The 8,024-nt window shown below is 32.4% G+C and overlaps 1 long non-coding RNA gene across 1 annotated transcript; it reads left to right on the forward strand.

The window, feature by feature from the left end:
- The first annotated feature begins 5,217 nt into the window (after positions 1-5,217).
- LOC127732767 (uncharacterized) lies at positions 5,218-6,661 on the forward strand. The gene is made up of 3 exons (XR_007996421.1): positions 5,218-5,266; positions 5,756-5,875; positions 6,536-6,661. It is a non-coding gene; the product is annotated as an uncharacterized LOC127732767 (long non-coding RNA).
- Positions 6,662-8,024: the final 1,363 nt, after the last annotated feature.

Genomic DNA, 8,024 nt, shown 5'->3' on the forward strand with positions numbered 1-8,024 from the left:
CTGGAATGGTTTGTGACGCAATTGTTAAAAACTTTACATACGTTGTCAACCAGAATGTAGGTAATCCGAGTGGTATTGAGGACGGCCTACATGCATCAATAAAACACATATTTGGCGAACATGATAACTGCAATGAAACTTGGTGCGGATACCTTAAAGACAAGGATTCTTATATCCATTCAAATCTTCCCCGTGGAAAAGACCTATGTTCGTCTGAACTCAGATCAGACCTTGAGAAACTGTTTATTCAAAAAATGGTACCACAGTCTAAAAAGCTATCTAACTTGGGCTCATCACAGGCAAATGAAAGCTTTAATAACTTAATTGCTCTCAAAGCTCCAAAAACCAAACATTTCTCCACATCAGCATCTTTAAATTACAGAGTCAGCTCAGCTGTACTCCAAAAAATGAGGGTTATAATTACATTGCTGAGGTATTATTTGATAAACATCCTATAGTACTGCAACTGACATTGAAAAAGACGCTTAGTTAACGAGTTTAATGTTCCGGAATAACACACGGCTGCAAATTGTTTTAAATGATAGAATAATATCTATATTTTAATTTCTGTCTGGTCGTAAAAAGTTTCTTTGGTCACATTTTTGTATTTTAGCCCTTTAATGGGATACCCCTCAATTTACAGTTTTGGGTAGTCACCTTAAAACCCCAAAACAAAATCATTTTGTAAAATTTCCGGCTCTTTTCGTAAATATTTTCGATGCACATATCACCAAGGATCATCGGAATGATGAAGACATAAATATAATACCATCTCCGAGTAAAACTCTCAAACTTAAAGTTGGCAGTTTTTTAGATGGAAATTTAACGCATTTTTCTTTGAAAACGAGAAAACATATGATTCAAAAACAGTATTTGACATTTGAGAGGACAAAATATATTATTGCGATACTGCATGCAAATTTTGTTGGGCAAATTCCAAACAATTTTGTCAAAAACTCCAAAAAAACCTTTTTTTATTACGGAAATTTCATATCCGTCAATCAGCTCCATCATTTATTTTTTCCTTCACAATGAATTTGATAGGTTCTATGTGATTATGTTCATTTTCTTGGATACGTTCATTAATTTTGAGTTTTTTAAAGTGTGATTTTATTATATATAGAAGTTTTTTCGTGTATTTACTGTAAATAAGTTATATTTTTTGATAAAATGTTGACTTTTTATAATAGTTAACCAAATCCTTCGGATCAGATCTTTTTCCGGATAATGACTAGTGATGGAAGTCCTGTAAAGTTTACTCCTACTAGTCCCAAAAGGAGAAGGCTTGATATTGTGTGGAAAAAATACATTGTATGTCAATGTTCAACCTCAGGGCAATTAATAAGCATGTAAGCGGTCGGGAAAAAAGTACTATTGGTGTTTCGCAGAGATTTAGTGTATGACAAGGTGATGCTACAACAAACTTCTCTTGATATTCTGCTTTCCTTGGATGAAAGAGTTGTGAATCATCAGTGATGTTATAAAACTTACACAAGACGTCAAAATTGTAGCATCTTTAAATTAGAAACACCAGAAAGCAAAAAATGTGATCAATCTGATCCACATGTATCCGCACAACCTGACACTTTTATACGATCTCGCGCTCAGTTTCCTCCTTGTAGTTTGGATATGAAAACATGATTTTTGTGTAAAAGCAAAATCTTTAAAAAGGACAGAAAACTACACAAAATTGAGTCGCCTGAACGTGTTGACAGTCTTTTGAGGTGTGCTAATGTGAGTAACATATCCATGGTAAAGATAATCGCGAGTACAGTTATTGAAGAATAAGAATATGAACTTGCTTTCAATTCATTGATAACGATTGTTACTGATGATATGTTCTTCCATAAAAAGGCCTTTCTCATGTATCACATCCTCGACATATACCAATCACTTTTACCCAAGAATGTCTCTGATGCTTACCCAACTGCCAAACTCCAGAACAAACTAACTAGTTATTATGACACCTTACAATTTAGACACAGCGGGGACAAGGGATGTCAAATATAGAGTTTAGCTCTTAGCTCACTATAGGGGATGCCATATCTGCTGCAGGAAAATTGAAGTCTATGTTAAGACTTTCAGAATTACACCAAGGTGTGTCTGAAGATATCAAGGATGCATTAAAAGAACAACAATTACTTCACTCTACCGCTAGCGCTCTTAGGGGCTATGTTCTCATTGGGTGCTTCTATGGAAAAGATGCCCGCATCGGGTTTTTAAGTTCATTTGTTAGTTAATTGATGAAAAATCACACAGAGGCGCTTCTGAACCGTATGTTGTCCCTAAAGATAAAAAAAATCGTAAATGTATGGCTATTACAAAATCAATCGTTTCTGTAGCAAAATCAACATTGGGCCATTACATTTGGGATTGGGCGTGCAGTTATATCATGAATATGGGAATATGGGTCACGAATATTGATATAAACTTTGTACTCACATGGCTTTTGTGTTTCCTATGCAGAGGCAAGATTATACCTGACAAGCATTGCCATGCACGAGTTTGACCGAATCAAGACGGTATTAACGCTCCAGATGGCATTGTTTCAAAACATCAAGAGGGGCGTTTGATACAAAAAGTTACCGACAATATAGTCATCAACACGGAGACAGTTGATAGTGAGGAACGTTTCATTCCATGGCACAAGCAGACTTTCAGGTTTGTCAATCCACAATTGATTCCAGTTTGCGTCAGATGAAAGCGAAGAGAGGTCAAGATAACACTTTTCAATTGACTGACAGTACACCGTCGTTGGTGGCTGTTTCATTATTCCAAAGGTAAGAGAGGTCCTGTTCGCGTTCCGAATGCTTTCAAAAACATTTCAAATTGTGCTGAAAAAATGGAAAACACATCGGAGATTCCTTGGGTAATTTTGCGCTCCATGTCAAAATATATCGGAAATTTTCCAGTTCAGTCAGAAGCGCTTGAACATCAAGTTATTCCATTTTAGATCGGATATAACATTTCTTTCTGACTTCAGGCTTGAATGTTCGACCGGAAGACAAAAATGGATATACCCCAACATTTTTCAGGGGACAATTTTTCATGGGACAAATGTCATCATATTACTTACAAGATTAACTTTTTACCTGCAAAGGTAAATCTTTGTGCTCAAAAGCTGTGTTTGCTTTGAACAAACTCTGTCCTGCACCGAACTTGTTTGTGTCATGAAAGGGAAGTGTGTTGTAATACAAATAAGCATACCGAATCCGCATACGATGACGAAGAGATTGATTCATATCTCTATTTAATGAAGACTAGAGCTATTGTATGTAGCTTTTAAAAGACAATGCTCTTCAACTTCGTACTTTATTTGGCCTTTTTAACATTTTTTGATTCGAGCGTCACTGATGAGTCTTTTGTAGACGAAACGCACGTCTGGCGCAAATATAAAATTTCTATCCTGGTATCTATGATGAGTTTATTTATATATGGGTCTTGACCGATTTTAAATTACAACATTAGCAAATTGGCATTACATTGTATTTTCCATTAATTCCCTAAAAAATTGATGAGTCTACACTTTTTTACCAGGATAATCCCACTAAGACAATGTTCATGAACCAAACTGAGTTTGTTTTACACTCAATCAACCGCTGAACTAATGCAAGTCACACTTATGATTTTTTTTAAACCTCGAATTCGCCTCGGTGGATTATGATATTTTATAACTGATTTGTCCGGACTTTGCAAATACACAATATTGAATTATTTATAACTAGAATTTAATTTTCCCAAAATACACCTTTTAGATGCAAAATTAAAAACACTGTTTCAGCGCTTGAATTTTGTTTTTTTCAAAGATAGTAAAATATTGAAATAATTTGATAAACTGGTTTTTTTATAGTTTAGAAAATAATTCTGTAATATACTGTAGTGAAAAATTATAAGAAATATGAAAGTTAATGGATGTAAAAAGGTCAAGGTCACTTCTACTTTTGCTATGTCATAAATGGAAAAAAAATCAGAAGGTTCCAGATCAACGCCATTTAGTAATGGCAGCTCTTCATATAAATAGTAAAATTTGTCGTTTTAACATCATTTGCAGCATATGCTTATAATTGAACCGTTTTTGTAGCATTCTAATGAATAAATATCAGAAAATTTCTCCTTTTTGTCATTGTGGTTGAAATATTGATATTTTTAGGCGTGACCTTTGACCCCAATTTCACAAAAATGTGACCACTCTGGAATTTTACGACCAAACTTTTCTTATTGTACACGTTTTCCACTTTCCATCGATATATAATTTAGGTGTGTGTTCTTCCGGAACATTAAGTTTTAAAAAATGAACTCTGGTTGCAGTACTACTATACTTAATTGCAATTAAGACAATTGAACAGAAATTAGCAACTAACATTAAGGCTTTAATAATCACAATGAATGTGTAATACATGCAATCTTACTTCATATATATATATATATACTTCTCTATTAAAAAAAATAAACTAAAAAAATATAAAAATAAGAAAATACGGTATGATTGCAAATGAGACATCTATTTACCAAAGACAAAAAGACATATCTAAGCAACTATGTTAGGGCTTTTCCAAAAATAAATGTATCATGGGGGGGGGGGGGGGGGGGGAGAGGGGGGGGAGAGGGGGGGGGGGGGGGGGGGGGGGTAGGAAGGCACTTTTTATTTGACACCACCATGCATACATTTTAAATTGGATATTTCATATAATGTTCAGGCAATCTTTCTTAAATAACCACCACCCATCAAATTTTAATAAAAGTGCCTTCCTCCCTCCCATACCATTAATTCTGGAAAAGCCCTTACTTTTACAGCCTTTAAAAATGAGCAAAAAAAACAATACATTATAATATCAACTGTTAAAGATTCCTGGGTAAATATTCTGATTATTCTACATCAGGTCAAGATTAATCTCAATTTTGCCGAATTCTATTCAATGATTGATTATTGCTGCTCAAAATGTAATATTCATACTACAAAATGCCTTCAACTTTCATTGCAAAAACATACAAAATATGATTTTTTTTTAAGGAATTATTATAAAGATGATAAAGACTTGCATGATTTTAAATGAATTGATTTTTCAGTTAAACACATCTATAGGCCTGTCACCTGGAAATGAGACCCTAAGCAGGGGTAATAAATTAAACAAGAAGAGAGAGGGCAACAAAAACAGATTCAAAAGCAAACAGGGAAAAAGACAACGTAAAGTTCTCAAAAAGAAACGCCCCCAAAAAACAACAGTGGCTGAAGTCAAAGAAGGGAGAACATACCACAGTTCAATCGGTAATAATTCTTATATTGACAGAAAGTATGATGTGCTTTTCACTTTTGAAGAGGTCAATATACATAATTATTATTATAATAGAAACATAGCATCAATATACTTTAAAATAGAAACAAGGCTTTGGATATATAAAATAACCTTTGATACATGTGATCATTATATCCAAATAGGAGAATGCTACACCATCAGGTCCATGCATATGTAATATTCATGTATATATTTTTATGTCCCCAAGTCAAAAAAGTTTTCAAATTATAAAGTGACTGTGCAATTAATCACCAACTGTGAAAATTCGTGAGATTTCAGCCAGACATTAAAGTTATATAATTAACATGAAGATGTAATCATGAAATTTACCAGACTTGTGAAGTATTGTAATTTTTGGGACAATTTAGTCACAAAATATTAATGAATTTTAGTAGATTTTGATATTTTATAAAGTTGAAATTATTTTCTTTCAAAGACTTGGTATATTTTATTTTAATTAGGGTTAGAAGATTTTGCAACAATAGACATAGAAGAAATACCTGCAATTCCTGAAGCTGAAACCTTTACAAACATAGATGATGCACCAATAGTTTGTTTTGATTTAGAGACAACTGGTTTAAGTAAGTTATACATAATTAAACTTCAGAAATGAGTTACCTCAATTATAAAAAAATATTTCAGTGGATAACGTTAAAATTGAAAGAACTGCATTTTTTCATGACATCAAAGATATAACAATATCTACAGAAACACATTATCAATGTCTGTATATACTGTTAAGCCAAATTTTAAAGTCAATGCATATTAGGCTGCGTTATGAATAAAGTATATTAAGAGGATCATGAATGACTCATCTTGATAATTTAGCTTGATTTTGATGATTATTCTAATGTTCTTTTTTTCTTTTAGTTGAAATAAAACAAAAAACTGAAAATTGCTGAAACAATACATTTAAGGGGCAATAACTCTTTCATTTTTTTTTTTAGCAATTTACACTTTGCATCTACCTTATTTTGGAGGTGAGATAAAATACAAAGATGATAATTTTAGAAAAATATTTACAGACCAGTGGAGCAAAACTAATTTTTTAAAGTTATTTCACTGAAGAGAGATATGAAATAAGGAGATGTGGTATAATTGCCAATAAGACCATCAACTAAAGTTCAAATAAGGGGGATAGAAGACTTAGTCCTGTTGATAATTTTTTGACAATTAATTGCTTTTTTGAAATACCTTTTACAGTTTAGATGCACAATAATAAACAAAATGTTTAACTTCAGGTAGATATTCTGATATAACCCAGATAGCTGCATGCACCAAAGACAGTTCCTTCAGTCGATATATATTTCCAGACCAACAAATTTCAAGAGAAGCATCAGAAATAACAAAAATCACTATTGTAGGACAAAAAATGTATTACAATGGTAACGCTGTTGTTTATAAGCATAAACATGAAGGAATGACTGATTTTTTAACTTATTTGTCAAGTTTCACAGATAAACCTGTATTGGTAGGACATAATATGAAACGATTTGACTGCCATGTTTTATTTCATACCTTAAAATGTATGAATATGTACAGTGAACTATGTGCAAGTATTGTTGCATTTTTAGACTCTTTGAATTTGTTTAAACTTGTTTCACCTGGCTTGTCATCTTATAGCCAGTCTTTTCTTGTTGACAAACTATTAGGTCAACAGTATGAATCTCATAATGCTGTGTATGACACAAAATTACTTTTTAATTTAGTCACTGAGAAAGGTAATGTTTCTCAATTTATTAGTGAACTTGCTTTTTCACCTAGCTACCCTCAGTTATACCAGATGCAATTGGCCAACTTGAAAACTTTTGAAAAGCTAGTTCAATCAAAATGTCTGTCAAAAGCTATGGCACTAAAGACAGCGAGGTCTAACCTAAGGTTTCAACATTTCCAATTAGCAGTACAACGAAATGACATGGCAGGACTCAAAGCCTTAATGACAGAAAAGTCTTCAACTGGGGTAGTTAGAGTGACATCAAACAAAAAAATTATACAAAGAGTATATGAGTATCTAATTAGTCAAAAGTAAAGGAAAAATATGTCTTGTTATATAAGGTAGTCAGTTAGTGGTAATACTTTAAGAGCATATGATACAGTTACAGGGGAGGTCATGAAGTTTTAACATAAAATATTATTCCTCCTGTATAATAAGAATTAGAAAATTGATCGTTGTTATGCAGAACTTTACCTTAACTAACTTTTTGTTGACATTCGTGATCAGAGATAAACATTAATGTGTACTGTAAATTACTGTAAATGGTAGCGTGAGCCCTGCTGTAATATTTGTAAATGTATTGTAGACATATCTTCATGATATAAACCAAATTGTTTTGATAGTTATACAACTTTATATGAACCTTGAATTTTTTTAGATATCAATTTTTTTAAGTTTGTGTAATAATTTATCGTTGATTGGAAGACCATTACTTACTGGATGAGATGCATTTGAGTTTTTAATGCATACATAATCCAGTGAAGTAATTTATCCGGCTATAACCCAAATTTTGTTCATAAAGATAGACTGTATGAACATAGTATGATAAATTTTGACTGTACACTTTCTTGAAAAAATGTTCAACTTGAGATAAGAGTTTTAAAATATGTTGAATTAACAGTTCTATAAATCTTAGTCTTTTCTGTGTTTTTTTATATATATTTTGGTGGATTTTTGTTATTGCTTGTACAGGCAATTAGAACAAGTATATAGAAATTTTTGGAAAATAGCTTAAC

Source organism: Mytilus californianus, unplaced genomic scaffold (assembly GCF_021869535.1).
Source record: "Mytilus californianus isolate M0D057914Y unplaced genomic scaffold, xbMytCali1.0.p SCAF_27, whole genome shotgun sequence".
Classification (NCBI taxonomy): domain Eukaryota; kingdom Metazoa; phylum Mollusca; class Bivalvia; order Mytilida; family Mytilidae; genus Mytilus; species Mytilus californianus.